This window comes from Teleopsis dalmanni, chromosome 1 (genome assembly GCF_002237135.1).
Source record: "Teleopsis dalmanni isolate 2A chromosome 1, ASM223713v2, whole genome shotgun sequence".
NCBI classification, from domain to species: Eukaryota; Metazoa; Arthropoda; class Insecta; order Diptera; family Diopsidae; genus Teleopsis; species Teleopsis dalmanni.
The window spans coordinates 206,875,342-206,895,251 of record NC_051846.1 but is presented as its reverse complement, the minus strand read 5'-3'; positions in this window follow the sequence as shown (position 1 = coordinate 206,895,251).

Genomic DNA, 19,910 nt, shown 5'->3' with positions numbered 1-19,910 from the left:
TCTTACGAATCATCGACTACTAATAGGATGACATATCGAAGAACTTTTGTGTACAAACTTAGTTAAGGTCATAAAGTCCAAAGAGCAAAACATAGCTGACATCAAAAAAGACGTAATATATTCACTTCACTTCGAACTACTTCCCTTTATCGCTTCATTAAAATTCCAAATCATGTTTTTCAATATTTTCATTACATATTTACTAACTTAATATTGGTTTGCTTGTCACTCCCCCATGTTGCAACGTGACCACAAAATTTTATTATGCAACATGTTGCAACAACCTATGATGCATAAAAAACTACTGAAGATGCAATAGCAATTTCAATTGATTTAACATCACCGCAAATGGTTTGAACTGCAATAGATATTTTCAAAATTTTCTTTTTATATGACTTTTGATACAAAAAAATAAAAACTAAGTACAAAATTGTAATTCAATTAAAGCAAAAAAAATTGTCAATTAAGGAAAAAGAAATTGTCAGTCGAATGAAGAAGAAATTCAGTTGTACTGACTTATGTCGACAATTAAAGTTCAAACTTAAGACCACGACAAGAGTACTAACGACAAATTGCTTGCAGAAAAGTAATTGCAGTACAACGGCTTGACCACAACTGCAGGAAATTCAAAGCACTTCTAGTACAGCTCTGCAGAGCCACCATTATATCAACTGCTGAGATAAGCTGCATCCAATAAACGTAACTTTCCTAAATGTGGCACTTATAACTTTCGCTCCCTGTAACATTTTGTTTTTTTTTGTTTTTGTTTAAAATTTAAAAAAGTGAAATTTTCATGAAAAGCGTGAGATTTTTCTTTTTGCTATAAAATATTTACTGCATCATTGATTTCCTTTAAAACGAGTCACTAAACTGTCGCTTTTACTTACTCGCAATGTTGCCGTTGTTGAACAGTGAAAAATGTTTCCTGTTTTTTGTTAGCAGGTTATTGTTGACAATACGAGTACTCCGAAGCTTGTTTTCGACTATTTATATGTGGCTACATACGCATTATATTGCATTATATTAAATAAATTAAATAAAAGAAAACAACCAACATGTTTTTAAATAAAATTATTTTATTTTATTTTATTTTATTATGCTAAAATCTTAAATAATTTCAATTCGTTATAAAAAGCCAGTTTGGTAATTGACTTCCTCTGACTTTAACATACGAGTACGTAACAAAAATTTATAGTTTTTATCTACAGCCCTAAATAAAATATTTTTAATAATATAATTTTTCATAACTGATGCTTATCCTTTTGCACTCAAATACTCAAACATTATTTGTTATGATTCCGCCACAACAAATCATTTAATAATGCCAAAGATTATGTCATAAATCCAGTATTTATGTGCACCTATATAGTTTTTTATGAGAATTATTCAAAAATTTATAATAGAAACTCACAAATAAAACAATAACAATAACAAAAACAAAAACAAAGAGTACATAATAAAATAATGCACATAACACAGATTTCAACAACGGAGCTCTTGTAAAGTAGCGCTTAAAGTTCAAATATTAGTAATACGCCAATATCTTGTCAACATAAACAATTCCAGCAACAATTTTACGGCTGCCTGCAGCAAATATGGAAAATGTGTATACACATTCATGTGTATACAAATGCACAAATGTGTATAAGCATGTATAGAAGTAAATCACAATAAGCTAGCTAGCTAGCTGCACGTAAAACAACGTTATTATATTTTATAAAAGTTGATTTTGTAAATTTACAAGAATGCAATTTTCAAAATCAAGATTAGTGAGAAACAAAATAAAACCAAAGAAAAGCTAACACTAAGCTAACACTAACAATGAACCCATAAACAAACAATCCAAACAATCTAAAATGTGTGCTGCGACATTGTTGCTTCGTTCGTTCGCTGCTCGCAGCAAAGCAACACATAATGTCAGAAAGCACTGAGAATCGTACGTGAATGGCAGATTTCACAACTAAATTGCATGCTTGGCACATTTTCATAATTGCCTGCATCGGCCGCGGAGCGAATATCCTTTTTAGTCGTTAAACGTCTCGCTTTGGCGGCAATTGGCAGCACTGAAATCACGCATATTTGCATATGATCTCGAAAAGCACTGCACCACTGCAGCACTGCAGCACGGCGAATGCTGCTGAAACAAGTTGCAATGTGAGTTAATGAACTGCAATGCGACACAATTGTCAAGTTACAAGTTGCAAAATATTGCATGCGATACATTTTCCACATCGTGATATGCATATTGTACGAGTACACATTAAAAAAAAAATACTAATAATAATATAAATATATAAATAAAAAAAAAAAAAAATTTGCTGTTTGCACATAAAGTTCGAGTGCAACAACTTCTTTAAACCATATTTGCATCTTTATTGTTGTTCAAATTCAATTTAAGACCGCAGTTTCTTTCGTACAACATTTTAATTTTAATTTTAATTAAATTAAATTTTACTGCTCCATAAATTGTTTTCGTTTTGTGTTTGTGTTTTATGTTGTTGTCAATGGCAGAAAATTTATTTTCATAGTCCAGTATTTATAGTATTTGGGTTTTCGAACAAATTGAACGGTAGCTGAGTAGCAGATACACATGCAAGTTGGCAAATGCGTTAACGTCCTTGAATCATTTTACATCGTCATTAGAAATTGAGCATTTGCATGTGGAGTTGCAATTAATGAACTTATTCAGATACTTGTGACTCAGAGTAGGTCTTCGTAATACACGAATGGCGTAATTGCTATTATGTTCCTTATCTCATGCATATTAATCTTCCTCTACATGCTCACAGAGTACATGACCCATAATAAAATTTATTAAGTAGCAAATACACATAAATACAATATATAATATATAAAATAATAAAAAAGTAGCAATATAAGTTCATCGTGGAATTTGGATTATATATTACGTTTCGTTACGAATATCTGAAGTTAATTGATGGTATGTTTCTAAACACAGATTGTATTCAATTAGCGAGATCAAGTAGAGAGAGAATGACTCTTATCCATTATATACAAATCATCCAATAGGGATAGATAACATTATGGACAATATAATAGATAATACAAAAATTTAGTGAGCAGGAACAACACTTCGAAAAAAAATTATTTTAGTATAGAAACCGACATAACAACAACAATACATATAGGACATATATCTCTTATGTAGTTTATTATATAGTATATACTGGCTACTGCATTAACCTCTAATAAGCCTTCTGTTTTCTATTTAAAATTTTAACACATTTTTAGTTCAACTAAGCCCAACTCTAGCAATTTCTCAAAGTAATAAGCTCCCACGTAGTGAACGCTTTAACTAGAGAAAGATGGTCCGTAATATAATAAATGTTAATAAATGTTAAAATAATAAATTTCTATTAAAGACAAGTAATCTAGTGGTAAGCATACTCATTAAATTTACTTACTTGACGCAGTTGTCCCTTATAAACGTGAGTAAATCTTGACAGCAACTATTTGTCTGCTTCAGGCAGCTGAGTTAGTAGCTTCCTACGGTCACTTAGTAGCACTAAATGTCCTTATATCGTTAATCACTTAGTGGTTGCACTCAAATAAAGAACGTCCTTACCTCATTCTCTACCAGCGAGCACTGAATCAGTGAGCTTCTAGTCAGTGTTTTTTCATTCATCCATATGAAATGACCAATCAAGTGAAGCGGCTGAGTTTCTATACACTTAACAGTGTCAGAGTCGCGATGTAGCTCATAGAGATTATCGTGCCAGCAATTTCAATAGTCGTTACCCAACACGTACCATATATTTTAGGTTTGGAAATTTTATAAAAGACGTCACCGAAAGACATAAGTGAAGTATTGAGAATAAATGAGAATATACTGCAGCCATATTTATTTTTATTTTCATTCGAATAAGTGTGGATAAACTCAATTCTTAATAGTATTCTTTACTTAAAAGTATGTTTTATGTGTTTTATTTTATTCTTAAAATAAAGTATTTGATTTATGAAAAAATTCATTCCTCTATTAACACCAAAGATTTTTTAAAAATGTTCAAACAGCGATAAAATCCAAACTAACTAAACTCATGTGTTACTCCCTACATAAAGGAGCTATCTTTTTAAGTCACTGATATTATATTCCCACAAATTTTTTCCAAGAAATTAGTTAAGCTAAAAAGGTTAGTTAATGTAAAATGAGAAAATTTTATGTATCATTAATTTAAATTCTTATATCCATAACATAACATTATTCTCCAAAAGCATCAGTATTAGTAAGGATGCGAACTTTTTAATTAATATTTCTTTAACCAACGCGATCGTTAATCCGAAACTAAAAATATGCAGACATCATATAGTTGTAGTCGAGTCAATTAATATATTTATTAAAACTTTTTTTTCTGAAAGTTTAACACCTTATCTGAGCTTAAAAATTTTAAAACTTTTGTTTAAAATCTTTAAAAGATAAGTCATTTCATGCTAGAATTTAACGACGCTTTTAAAATGCAGATACAAAATAAAAGTTACTAAGCGTTTAAAAAATGATTTCTTTGAAAATGTATAAAAATGGTTTTAATTGGCTGGACTTCAGACAAAATATCTGTAGTTTGATACTTTAGTTAGATACATACAGAATTTTATTTTTCAGAAGTTTTATAGTAAGCAGCTATAATGAATCTATATAAGTTTATAATACCATATATCATTCACAGTAAAAAACTACTACAAATGCATTTTTAAATATCTCAGATATTTTATTAGCTGCGAGTAGAACATACAGAAGTATCTTGTCAACATTATTCTTAATACCAAAATTTATGCTGAACTTAAACTCAATCCATACAGCATTTTAGGCATTTTTACAATAATTAAATTATTAAGAGTGTGATTATCTTTATAAAAAACTGTGTGAGATATGTTTTGGAACAAGAATTTAAATGACCCGAAGCGATTGACTGAAGTTGCCACCATTCGCTGCCGTCCGAGCCATAAAATGCGCGCACAACTCAATACGCTAAACGCCCGTAATTAAGTGAGCAATTAATGTTCTTTAAAATGTCGTTAATGAATTAAATTATGGACCATATCTCCTTATGCTCTAACCGTAAGATTTGACGTTTAGATACAAGTTTATTAACTATGCAAAAATTAAAGAAAAACACTTAAGTTTTAGAAGTTAAAGACAAGAGGTACAAATTTTTTTTGTGTTGGCGCGTTTGTCAATTTAGTTTCGAAAAGGTTTAAGACTAATGGAAACTGTTGAAACAATCCGAAAAAGATACTTTAAGTGAACTGTCAATTTGTTAGATAGAAGTCAGCCTTGATAAAGTTCACTAAATGTTGCGGGTGGAGTTCGAAAATGTAATTGTTAGGAATTTGTAGATGCAATTAAAAATTTTGTAATTTGATTATTGCCTTCAATTAACTATCAATTTTATTTAAATAACTACATAAAAATGAGGAATGCTGTTTACACTCGTTCGCCAATTTTCGAATGCTTATTATTGTCGGAAGGAAATTCGTTTGATTGGAGCTTTTAATTAGTTGTAAATTATTGAAAAGTTTTACAGAGACTGCAAAGTCTTGAATCAATTTAATTTAGTCTTTTTAATCAGTCCTTTTTTATCATTATAGTATTTCACTTTGTGATTAAAAAGCCTAATCAGTTCATTTCAATAAGGTTATACTTTGGTAGTGCACTTTTGTTTCTACAACAAAGTTTCTAGCAATCTAGGGAGGCAAACTTTTGTGGATTCAAAGTATTTTCTTAAACCTAACTTCCTCGAAAATTGTATTATTGACCTAGGGGAGCACGCCTTAATAGATTGAGAGTGTTTCTCTAAATCCAAATTCCTCGAAATGTCGTATTGAACTTTTTTTAATGAATTTTATGTTATATCCGCTATAAGATACTCCTATAGGTTTGTTCGCTTGTGCATCATTGCCAAAAAAGTTCCCAGTATTTATTTTGAGATGCTCTTCCCTAAAAAACTTACAAAAAAATTTCTTAAAGAAAAGTTTTTAATTTTGTAAAGTGACAATTTATTCGAAGTACCTCATCAGAACAATTATTGTAATTCTAAAGTTGGTCTTACTGAGTTATGTACAATCCTTAAACCGTTGTTTAACCGTTGTAGGTTGAAAATCCCAAAAAACAGTTTCGACAGTGAAAGCACTGAAACATTGCTACAGTAGAACTTTCCTGGGCTCTTTACTGCATTGCGAATATGAAGAGTTAACATTCTCCACATCCACAGAAAGATTCCAGGCCTATAAGCATCGATGCTACTCCTTTCATGCCAGGCTTATCTGTTATTTTATGTCGGATCTCCAAGCATAACCTGAAACCCACAATCTTTTCAAGACACTTCATCACCAATACTGATGTGACCTGATTAGAATTGAGAGCTTTTAATCCTGTCTTTATTACTGTTAGTTATTTTAAGGTTCCGATAGTTGCGTACTGGGTTGATAAAAACACACCTTTACATCGCATAAATTTTTGTTTAAAGATAGTTGAATTTTTACCTAACTCATGCAAGTATTTGAAGTCCAACCTATAAACTAATGCTCAGGCAATTTCTTCTGTGAAAATACCATCCATATACCATGCTAACATATTCTCTTTTGTCTTTTAGGTTTAAGATACACCACTTCAAATATTTCTATTACTTAGATTAGTTCTAAGTCGTTCTGTATGTTGGAAAACCAATATAGAGACCCTATCCTGAAGTACATTGAAGTATTCCGGGTAAACTTCTAGGACAGAAACAGTCTGACACATGAAGTGGATTGTTTTCAGTCCGCGCAAACCGGGCATGCAACGACGTCATTAGGCATTTTTAAACCTTAATCCTTCGTTTTGAAAAGTAAAACTTCTGCCTTGAGTTCTCGCAGCATTAAAGTTTTAGGTAACTGCATCGCAAGAACATTATTAATACAACTGCTCAGTTTTAATCCAGTTCGAGAACGACTCAAATGAACACCTTGATGAGATGCACAAATCCGGGATCGTTTAAATGTACTCCAGGAATTGTCTTCAGTTGAGTAATAATAGTTTGGATGGTATAAATATTTATTGTCTATTAAAATTCGAATATTGTAACTCATAAGACATACATAGTTTTGCAGACAAATATTGTTTTAAATTGGAATCGGTTTTTAACAACAAAGGCATCAATTAAGTTTTATGTGTTTTTCATTAGCACTTGAAGTGTAAAACTTTTTCAGATACAAACCATATTTATAGTCTAATATATCAGTGCACTCAATTTCTCACTTTATTTTGCCTAACCTGAACATATTTCATATTCAATTTCTTTTTTTATTTATGTATATTAATAAAGTTTAATTACAGTAATTAAGATATGAAGTAATTACTAAAAGAGCAGCAACTATACCGGATTGTTAAATATGTAATTTAAATATAAATTACAATCTTTGTGGAGTAAAATTTGAATTTCATTAGCAGTAAGTTTTGCTATATTATCTATCTATTTTTTTTACTTCAATAAGTTCTAGGTCTTTCCATGTGGAAATTATTCACGCCGAACAATGTTACGATGTTTGAATAGCGGTTAACGAAAAAGAAAACCAATTAAACGAGCAAATTTTCAATTAATTTGCTTGGACCATTCACTTAAACTTCAACGATCCAGGAGATTCATAAATATTTATTTTGCTAAGGTTATAATTAAATAAAGTTGACAACTTTATTTTTCGTATTTTAATAATCATAAATCACTTCAATAGAATTCTAAGGCACCCGGTGCGTACGAAATGCTTTATACTTGCGAGACCTGCACACATCCAATGCACAGATTGACTTCATTGGAACTGCGTAAACGGAATTATATAAATTTGAAAAAATATTGACAAGAATGCAGTATAGCTTCTATTGTCAGTCTGGCCTGTGAGGCCAGTCAAATAGTTGAGAAAATACCTACCTTGCGAGCAAGTTCAAAGTATGCGGCTCTAATTTAAAATAATTGCCTATCCATTTTTTAACCGAAATAAAAAATATTAATGCATAAATAAATATTGTTAATAATAAAATGTGAAGTAAATAATTGAATGTTTTGGTTGTGCCGTTAGAATATTTAACCAAACCGGTAGCAATATATCAAATGAATCAATTTTGTCAAGCTTAGGCTAAAAGTAATTTATTTTTGTAATAAATATTTATTTAAATTAAACAAAAATTGTTTAAATATAGAAAATCTAATTTATTATTGATTATTACAAGAAATAATGTTGCACTGCCACTTATGACATTCATTGTGTTATCCCTGGGGAGAACCTTAAATAGTAAACAGACCAATTTAGACAAAGCAAAGCACTGATAAAACCGTCCTCCTACAAAAACATTCGTAAATTCTCAAAATGTAATTTAAGGTTGATAAGGGGTTTCATTACAGGTCATTAAGACCTGAAATATCACCTTCATAAACTACGACAATATGCTACTTCGGAATGCAGATTATGCCTCGAAGATGAATGCATATTCTTTGTGTCTGTCCAACTTAAATAACCCACAGAAGAAACTTGTTTCATATGGAATTTCTGTCAACAGATTAAGAACTCTTCTTTAAATTTCGTTCTGGACTGTGTTCACAAAGCTTTAAAGGGTTTTGTATAATAAATAGTGAAATTGGTACAAAAGGACTTTTCTGGCCGTAATTTATAAAAATAATTAAAAAAATCTAACAAAAATGTTTGGAGATTTCACACCTCATCCGGTTACATGAAAGCAGAATAGAATTATTGACCTCGCAAAGTACAAAAAGATCAGATGTATTATAGGATCTATTGTGTTATGGCCGAGTAGAGTCTTTAACCTAACACATTTAAAGTTAATAACAAACTTAAGAATATACTTTAGTTATATTTTTATATAACCAACCAGTATATTTGGTTATATAAAAAACTTGGAACCAGTTTTTGGTTCTAAGATTCCAGACTACATTTCATTCAGTGAAAGCATAATGGAACTACTCACTGACTCACGGAGTATGGATGGAACTTTTTCTTTGTGTTTCATGGAATATGCAGATATTCGTGTCGATATCTTTTATTGCTATTTCTATTTTCTTTAGTTCTTTTATACTTTACAGACCATGTTCACTTAAAAATTCAGCCAATAAGCTGAGTTTCTATTGGCTTTGACTTAGTAACAGCATTTTGGGCATTAGCTCCAATGAGCTTTTCGCCGATATCCGTCCTGTAATACCTTAAACAAAAAAACTGATAGAATTAGTGTTGTAAATTAGGATCTGATCATATTTTCTCTGCATGGATCAAATGAATGAATGGATGAATGAGTGTGAGTAAAAGTGTTTACTGCTACCAACTCTCGTAAAACACAATTGAGAATTTACAAACATGCTGTCTGGTGGAGATGCTTGGAGAATGGCCAACACTGCTGAGAGCTGTTAGAATCAATTAAGAGGAAACCTCACAAAAAAAAATTGTTATCCCGAAAGCACTAATAACAAGTGTTAACAAGTGTTAACAAGTGTAGAAGGATAAATGTATGACATATGTTATGACGTTGTCATAGTTAAAACCATTAAAATTCACTTGTTTTGTTGTGTGAATGGATAAAAATGCTATATACTTAGAAAGTTAATCGAATCATCTATGGCAGAAGGATAATATGATTCGAACACACTAGCTGATCGTGCTTTTGGGTGTCTGGTCGGGATTTAAAAGGAAAAAATTGTGTAAGGGCCAACTATGTAGAAAAGTAAATGATCTTACCATCTTTGATTTTAACTGTCTGTGATTTTAACTATCTTTGATTTTACCTATTATCTGACATATTTAAATAACTCAGAACTATACAAGTTAAGTTACTGATGCACCTGAGACTATTTAAAACTTCTGAAGAACTTACAGCTAAGTAAAAAAATTTAGTAATTATAATAATTCTATTTATCTAATCTTATATTATCTAATACATTTAAACTATGATTTTAAAGACTTGTCTTTTGTGAGTTCATTATTTTGTTTGTCTCTCTATTCACATATTTTTTTAATATTAGTGATTTTGAAATTGAACTGATAAAAATCAAATCAAACAATAATTGTATAAGTTTATTTGTATTCATTCTCGTGACAAATAATTTAATTAAAAATTATAAAAAAACTGAAAAATTTATAGTTTTTTAATATTTTCCTTGCCGCTTTAATGAATTAATTTAAACGTGTATACATTAATTTTCAATATCTCTGTAGGCATGTTATTTTAATTAAATTATAAAAAAATTAAAATAATAATTAAATAATTTTACTTCAGACAAAAGAGATTATCTGCGCTTAATAAGTAATAAGCAATTCAAACGAGTTTGTTGCTTAAGTCTTTTGTGTGTGTGTCGAACGCTAGGCAAAACATGACTAGACAAATTGGATTATGAATTTGTACAAGAGTTCAATTTTGACTGAATATATACAAATGCCACCGTGTAGAAAAGCATAAATACATACCGTCACATATGTATTCGTTAATATGTGGGGCTAATTAATTCAAAACCGGGGGCAGGAAATAGGTTAATTTTGTACTATAATTGTGCATTAAGCCTCATAATGTGAAGTATTAAGCCAAATTAAAATAAGACCCAAAACTGATTATTAAATGAATGTATCAATTTTATTTTGGTGTTTTGCCAAATTGCTTCCTTAAATTTAGAAATTAAACAAAAAAAAAAAAACTTAAGTAAATAAACAGCAGAAAAGCTAAAAAGCCAACAAAAGGCAACAATTTAGCAAAAATAGCGCCTGAAGAGTGGCGCATGGTGTACTCACCTCGGGCACAGGCATAAATTCGTCTAAGAGCACTTGAACTATTTTTTTTTTTTTTTTTTTGAAACTCTATCGAATATATCTACTTGTATCTGAGGTACGTTAAATAATTTGAAATAAACTCATACCAAAGCACTAAGCCACGTTAAAAATGCTACCAGAAATGTTGTGGGCGCTTCATGCTGAGTTCGTTTCTTGAGTCTTGAGTTTAGATTTTTTGTTAAATGCTATCAAAACTTAAGTTCTTTTGTATTTGAATATTACGAAATCTTTTAGAAAAGTCATAAATGTTGTCAGTTTTAAGGGAGCGTCAATTCTTTTGACACTAGCAATTTATTATGATTCTGTACAGATTTCGACTAAGTGAATTATTCTTAAAATGAACAATTAAAATGTCAAATGCTGCCAAATTCTTTGCTTTCAAGTCAAATGAGTTGGTGTTTAAATAAATTTTAGAAAAATTGAATTCATTGTGCTTTATAGAATATTTTTTTCTTGTTCTTCAAATAAGACCTTGAAGTAGAGCAATAAAATATTTACATAAGGAAGTTTCTTTTTGACATGTCTATATGAATTTATAAACTGGAAAATGTACTACAATATGTCAATTAAATATTTTCAACTTGAATTTCGTTACACTTTGTTAAGGTACAACAATAACCCTTCATTTTTAAGCCATTGTTCTTAAAATAATTACATAAGATTCATACTTATACGTAATATATAATTAGATACTTTTGTTCAGCTCGCATGTGTATAGACAAGAGAAGCAAAATGTACGTATCTTACAAATGATGTCATAAAAATTTAAATCATTTTATATGCACTAAATTAAATTGTCAAATTGTCATGAATAAGATAATATTTTGAAGCATTTTATAGCTTGGTTTTGATTTTAATTTATACTTTTTGATTAATTTAAAAGCGCAAATAAACTTTTTTTAATATTCAAGTCAGACAATGAATAAGTTGAGCCATTATGAACTCCACATATCAATCAAGCTTTAGTATGTAGTTGCGATATTATATATAGAGACAGTTAATATATTGAATTCGATATGATCATAAAAATTAAGAACATATGGTAAAGTCACTTTTATATTCATATTGATAATTTTATAATAAATTTACGCTATGTTTTTTCTCATGAAAAATTTAGCAATAATGATTTATTTAAATTTACTAATTGAAAGTATTAGTAATTGAAAGTATTTATAAGATTAGTTAAATTAAAATTACGATTTGATATTTTTTAACTGCCTTTAATGCCGTCAGAAGTTCCTTTCATCAGCAGAGGGAATATACATCGATCTTGTGATAGTGGAAACCAACAAAATGGATTTGATTGAGTGGCCATGACATCAGATTAAAAAAAATAGTTAATGTTGCTCTGTTGCACCAGAAACTGTATGTACTGCATCCAAAAGGAGTGGACAACCTTTGGGATAGATGCCTTGGCAATATAATTTAGAGATAATATACTGAAGAAAAACTATACTGGAATCAAATCCCAAGATTTTTTATGATCTTGGAACCGCATTATCAAATCTGGTATAAGAGATTTTACTTAAAGTCAAGACTAAACATATTTTGATCTATAGCAATATATTTTGCATAGAACTTCATACTTATCGAAGTACATACCACCATTGTTTAGAGCTTCCGTTTTCTAAGAAAAAATTGTTGACCGTATCATACTTGCTGAGGTACTTATACTAGATACTTCGACGCTTAGATGACCTTTCATCCGATTCAACATGCTGAGTTGCTTTCATAAGTGAACCTCAAGTTCAGACGACTTTTTATCGGATTGAAATTGGTTAGTTGTTTTCACTTTCCTTAGATAAGACTCGTTTAATGTTTTTTACTAAGCTTTAATGATGATTATATTAACGATATAGTATTCTATTATTAAGCAAACTAGTACATTAATACTATAACGTATTTTTTTTATCAAAATCATGTTACGATATAATACAAATCAACACCGCAATACAGTTTAGAACTTTACATTATTATAGGTCCGAATAAAAGTCAATCCTACCTTATGTTAACAGAAATATTAAATAATTTTTATTCTATAGTATATTAATATTATTAATATAGAAATTTGAATCAACCAATTCATCTCGAGATTTATGCTAAATAATAAAAAAGCTGCTAGAAATATAAAAACATTACATGAAGTTGATAAGATGAAATAAGATTATAACAACTAATAAACTAAGAAGAAAGGAACTGCTTTTCACATCCTGATGTTCTAATTATCATTTTTCCTCAATCATTTTCATCCAAATGGATCAACTCATCAGTATTTCATCAATTTTTATGCTGCTCGTGTTGAGGTAGTCACATATTCAGTTTATAGCCTTTATGGAACTTAAGCATATAAAAGCATTTCACTGCTGATAATTTACTTGAAAAGGTAGATAACAATGGGAGGGGTGGAGGTGGCGATAGCCCCTGGGAGCGAGTACACAAGGCAACGTGTCTGATTTCCTTCAACTTGAAAAATGCCAGCTCAATCTTTGTTGCCCTCAATCCAAATTATCATACAGTTTTCACGTGGAACGCCTGGATAGTTACCTGACAGCCACTGAATAATGAACTAATAGTGCGTACAGCTAGTCCTTTTCCCAGTACTTTCAATTTGGATTGCGCGTAGGATTCGGCACCCCTCACGTAAAAACGTAAAATCAACCGCTAGTGTAGAACGTAATGTCAGGCCGATATCCGGTAACGGATTATTATGGCAAAATAAGGAAGTAAGTAGGTCTTTTTTAAAAACAATAACTTTAATACTATATACTAAATATGTTATGACACTAAATATGTCGCACTGCATATGAGTTAAATTCATATCATATCATAAATTCAAAACGTTATTAACAAAAAAAACATAACTTCAATAAACTGACCTGCTCAAGCGACTAAATTACAATAAAAGTGAAGGCTGAATATTGAAGCCAAAAATTTACTGTCGTTAATGAACTCTAAGTCAGAATATTAAAATATTTTAAATAATTCATAGAACAATAACAGCATTAAGCAAAATTTTATAACTAACCATATTTTTAATTTTTGTATCCTAAGATTTTGTTGCATTATTTTTATTGCTATTGACCTTGCATATTAACATAGATCGCAGTAGGCACGGTTAGTATTTACCATTTTCAAATGTCATCCGCACTGAACTAATTGCATTAATTATTTTCAATTAAATCACGTACAATTCATAATAATGTAAGGCATACGAACATGACCATTATTGGCAGCACAAAGCCATCACTTTGTCTTCAATTGAAGCGCGATTGCAATCAGCACGGACAGTTCCAAGCCAAAACTGATTGGACAGAATTTATCATGAAATGTAAGAGGTCGCTTTAATCGAACTAATTTAATTGTTCTATCTTTTAGATTTCTAGTAAGATTAAATCAAAATTTAATGGTAAGCATAAAAACGATACTCGTATGTGATACTCAATGTTCTATGAATATAAAATTTTTAATTGCAAAAATGTAATATTTCATGGATATTTAAAGTTCAATTGTTACATGAAGAAAAACTACCAATTACCAGATATATTCATGGATTTATTGGCAATGGCCATCAAAAAATTTTGCAGATACTTTAGCTATTAAAACGATTCGTTATGGAGTTCTATAAACTCATTTTTATTTTTAATTTTTAATTATTACCACACGAGACTGAAATTGATATTTTTAATAATTTAAAAATTATTTAGTAAAAAAATAAAATAATTAATACACATAAGACACTCATTAAAACTTGTTTTTGGTTTGGTAAATTCTAAAAATATTCAATATATATGCCCTGCTCTTTGGAAGCAGAGAACAGCTGTCCTATGTGAACCACTTTTCAATAAATATCAAAAAGCTAACGGAATCTATTAAAATACACAAAAAAGCAATAAGAGGTGTGATACGGAGAATATGTCACTAGAACAGAGAACGCTAATTGAGCCCAAAGGCTAAGTCACTACTTTAACCAAACAACCAATCGCACTTAAGCAGTTTCAGTTTCTCGTAACCTCGTTGAGACATTGCTTGAAATGAAACCAATGAAATGAGTCAGAATTCACGCACAGACCATTTTGTCTCCAGATTATCATCGAATAATCAAATCAGCGACTTTCTCTCCTACATCTAATCTCTATCAGTTTTCTGCAAGATTCGAACTCATTACTTCATCGGTCCATATCGACAGCTCTTGAAGTATGACACAGTTGAGTCATACATGCAAAATCCATTAGCGAATGAATCAAACTAACATCTGGAGTACTCATTTCTCTCTTATGTGTTATCTTAATAGGATTTGTATGAGCTTCCACTCATTACTTTATAGCTTCACACAAATAGCTGTTAAAACTAGTAAAATACATATAATAATGCAAACATAAATTATATGGAAAATACTAGCAGTTGAATCAGCTAACGAAGAAGATCTAATTATAGCATCTATCTTATACAGTATCAAGAAACTGAGATATTAATGATTTCTTTGACATCCATAACTCTGGTAGTAACATCAAATATTGACAGTGTAAGGATGATATACTAAACAGACTAACAAGTGCTAAGTACACCTTTAGAACCCATTACAAAACATGCAGATATCCGAACAATTCGTTCACATTTGAGAAAAGGCTATGCGATACTAATGTTTAAGATGAACTTACATGTTGTAACAGAAATAGAAGGAGATCCCTAGTAACACCTGTAGTCGCTGCCTGTTATCGTACACAAAATCTAGTTAGGCCTGTAGAAGACATAATAAAAAATATATTAGATTTCAATAAACGAAGTAGCGGAAAGGTGTCTACTGTTCTATTCGTTTTCAATTTCATCAAAATCAGTTAGCATTTTAAGCTCACATAGGCTCGAATCTTGGCAAGAAACGTTATAGTTTCTAATATTGAGTTGTAAGACAAATTCTTTACTATTATTTTAACAGGTACTGTGTCATCCCTTGTTTTAAATTAGCTTTACACTAAATTTGGGTACCTAATTAACAACTACCGTGTTTGAAAAGGTGCGAGTAGCTGGCACGACTACATACATGACATGTACAAAAAAGACTATGAGATTTCTATGTACCTCCCATCACTTCAGTACAATATTTCAACAAAAGAAGGTTATATTTCGCTAACCGTAATAATTCTTCACCCACTATAGACTTTATATGATTCGTCATAATAAATATAAATTCCAACGACGCTTGTACTCGTAGCTAAAATGTGCTATTTTTTAAATGAAATCCACCACTCATTTCCTACTAAAATATGCCAATAAACTTTGATTTATTTCTGCGAAACTTTCTTTATAGCAACAATAAGACAACCAACGCCAAAAAAGACTTCATGTTGAGCAATAAAATATTGAGGCTGTGCTACAAATCAACCAATTTGTCAGTCCCAACTAATTTCCATAAAAACAGACAACAAGAGGCCAAGTCCATATAATGCAAACCAAATTGAAGCAGTAAAGATCAATAGCAACAATTTTGTATCAACAACACATTCAGCTGGCAACTGACAACTGACCAGCAATGACCACTCAACCAAATGCGGCCCATAAATGCAACCCACTTGAGACCGCAAGCCATATGAGAACTGCTCCTGTTTGATGATGCTGTGTGTGTGAAACATTTTCAAATCAAAAATAATTTGAAATTCCTGTGGCTACCGGTAAGCACCTCTACCTCTCACATAGTGGATTTTCAGCAAAATTGATTGTTGATTGGAGTGAATTTGATTGCCGATCGAATGGATTTACCAATATCGAGTCATTAAAGATACTGCTACTGTTTCTGCCGATGTTGCAATTAATATTCAAGTGCTTGCGACAGAATATCTTTTGAAATTTGTGGACAATGATTCTGTTTATTTAATATTATTTTCGTTTTTTGTCATTAATTATATTACTTAACAAATGACGTCTTTGCTGTAAATAAACATTTAAATTAGTAAAGCTTTTACAAGCTTCAGAGTGATGGTGCATTAACATCACTATCAATATCAGCATCAGCATCAGCATCAATATAACCACCAGCATCAGCATCATCATCATCATCACATCCCAAAATCGTGTATGCATAAATCATTTAAATTCAGTTTAATGTCATGCAAACTTAGTTCAATATTTACTTATTGATTATTCGTTACAAGTACTTTGGAGTCTTGCTTCGGTTGAATGGTTTCCTCATAACGTTCGATTGATGCGCCGGGTTCGTTTCTGATGTCTTTTGTTTTCTTAAGCAAATTAACGTTTCGCGTTAAGTGACTTAAGTTTCCTCACTATTTTTAACAATTTTTTTATTTTTTTATATTTTTTAAATTTTATTAATATTTGCATATAAAGTTTTTTGTTGTTACGATATTTACCGGAAACTTATTTAATTGCAAATGTCATTGCGTTTGCACTTTTTCTTTCCAAATATTTGAGTGGTCTTCGATGTTAAACGTTATGTCATTTACCGTATTTGCTCTACGGTTCCATTACTTTTTGAATTTTATTACACTTTTTTAACAGCTTCCATGTATTTTATTTGAAATGTGCAAATTTTTTATATAATCTGTAAACATTAATTTGCAGTCTTCTCAGTTTGCTTATACACCTCTTTTTATTATGATTTTATTATGTGCAGTTAAATTTTTTAAAGCCTTTTAAACAAATGAAACTCTTAATATAATTATCATCATTAAGGATGTAAATATACTATTATTATGAACACGTGGCTTTTTACCAACTGCAGCTGATATAACAATATCGACGGATATATTAAATAATAGAGGGAAGAGAGAACAGTCTCATAGTGTTCCGTGATCAGCAATACGTCTATTAGTACACGCTGCATTAAGAACTGTACAAAATGTGAATGAATTTACTATTTTTAACAATTTTTAACGGATATCTCTATTCCCAAGCTTCATATATATAGAGCCTTAAAGGAAATCTGGGATACATTTGCCCTCAAGATCTGTCCATACGTAGTATGAAGTAATGCGCCATAGAACGCAGAAATTCAATAAAGATGTAATAAGAAGAGATATGAAGAAAAAGTTTAATTCTTGACACTTCGGCAATAATTTGGATGGAGGTAATGCGGTCGATGCAAGATCATTGAGACTCGAATTACGGGATACTCGCTTATCAGACTGAAGTAACGGTTATGTGGCCGCTATATGTATATAGCTGTATTTTGCAGTTCGGCATCGATGAATGCACTTTAAGGGACTCGGCATGTGATGGTTGATTAGATTAAAATGCAATGTATATACCGACTGTGTGACTAATAGGGACACAAAGAACTTAGGAGTGAACTAATGCCATTCCTTGTTAGAAAAACACATGATGTCCCTATTTTAAACCAGAGGATAGGATGTTTCAGAGAATAGCGAGATGACTAAGTGCATTTGGGAGGTGTGATTCGTTCAACCATATTTCAGTTTCGACTTAATTCTTAATGTTTGTGCATGGAAGACTTTTCTGCTGACTCGCAGAATTATATTTGCTAAATTGGATCAAATCTGGTTGACTCTTTGAAGAGAGTATTGTGGTACCTGTAATTAAAACTCAAATAGAATTGCTTTTCCCAACTTTATGCTTTGTTCCAAGAGGAGGAAATTATATGCAGCGTATAGCTTCAGTTGGTACCAGCGGATTTTCTTACAATGTCAATGAAGTACACCCAATTTTTAGTAATTTTTTAAAACCACATAACAATATTTTCTTACAGTTTTTACAGTGTTATATATGTATCTTAAAGTGATTGTTATTGGTTCTTTTTAGTTAATATTAATTGCAATATTTGATCTTTATTTATTAGTACAGAATATGGCATGGAGATCGTCTTGATTTGTAAACAAAAATAGTTTATCTTATTAAAGACTTTAAGCTGCCTTAAGTTACTTTTACTAATTATTTTTACTAATACATTGCTTATCTCTACCTGAAGTAAGTCTTAAACTTCATCCGCAAACTCGAGGTGCAGTTAACGCGTAAGTCATCTATAGAACTATTTAATTTTAATGACAGATTTAATAATATTTTTGTATAAAAAATTAAATTATTTTTAACTTTCTATTCTCATGTACCAAACTATTGCCACACTCCGGTTAATAAGCCACAATCTTTTAACCCTAGTAACCTTTGTCTATGTTTCATACAATTACTCAATAAAGTGAAACGATGATCATAAAGCATCCAATAAACATTATTTTGTGAAAGGATTTAATTTATTTCGAAACTGTTTAACAGATAGTTTAATTTTTTGGATCTCACAAAACCGTTTTCGGAAATCAATGCATTTCTGTATTTAAATTAATTTTCGTTTCATGTCTTTTAGTTAACAATCTCACCAACTTAAACAGATGGCGACCTACTGCTGTCAGTCTCCCAAGAGACCTTTATTTCCATTGCTTTACTAAAGATGAACTATAAAAATCAGTTAACAAATTTTCCAATCGCCAATTACTTTGTATGTCATAACTAAATTAAAGGTAGTAGCATCGTTGATGTTAATGCTTTGTTGCTTCTATCAACAAATTGTTGACACAGAAGCTGCATCTTCGAAGTCTTGAAAATCCATTGAAATCAACAGTCTGGCGAGTGCTTGAATTGAAAGTTGCAGTCAATCACTTGCATAGTCATTTTTCAGCAATTGATCAACAACGAATTGCACTTGAAAACCACTCACAGCAGGCAACTCGAATGCTCGCGTACCTTTTATGGCTGTGGATGTGTGGATGGATGTAATAGCCATCGCCAAGTAGAACTTCTTCAGAAGATGCAAATTATTAATCAGAAATTAAAATTCAGTGGCTACTTGGTTGCTGCTCGGTTGCTGCCAGCATGCAAGTGCAACGGCTTGTGCCAAAGCTGTCAATAAACCCAAATCATGAACCTATTGAGCTTGTCCAAAAAATTCACACTTCTCAAAATCTCACAATTCATTATGTACGATTTATGTTAATTGAAAAAATCATTTCGAGAAACGTTTATGAAATACAAAACAGTTTTTCGCATTTAATAACGAAACACAAATCAAATTTATTATCATCTTAACTGTTGACTGCTGAAGATACATGCCAAAACAGGCAGCAAAGTTCAAAGTTAAA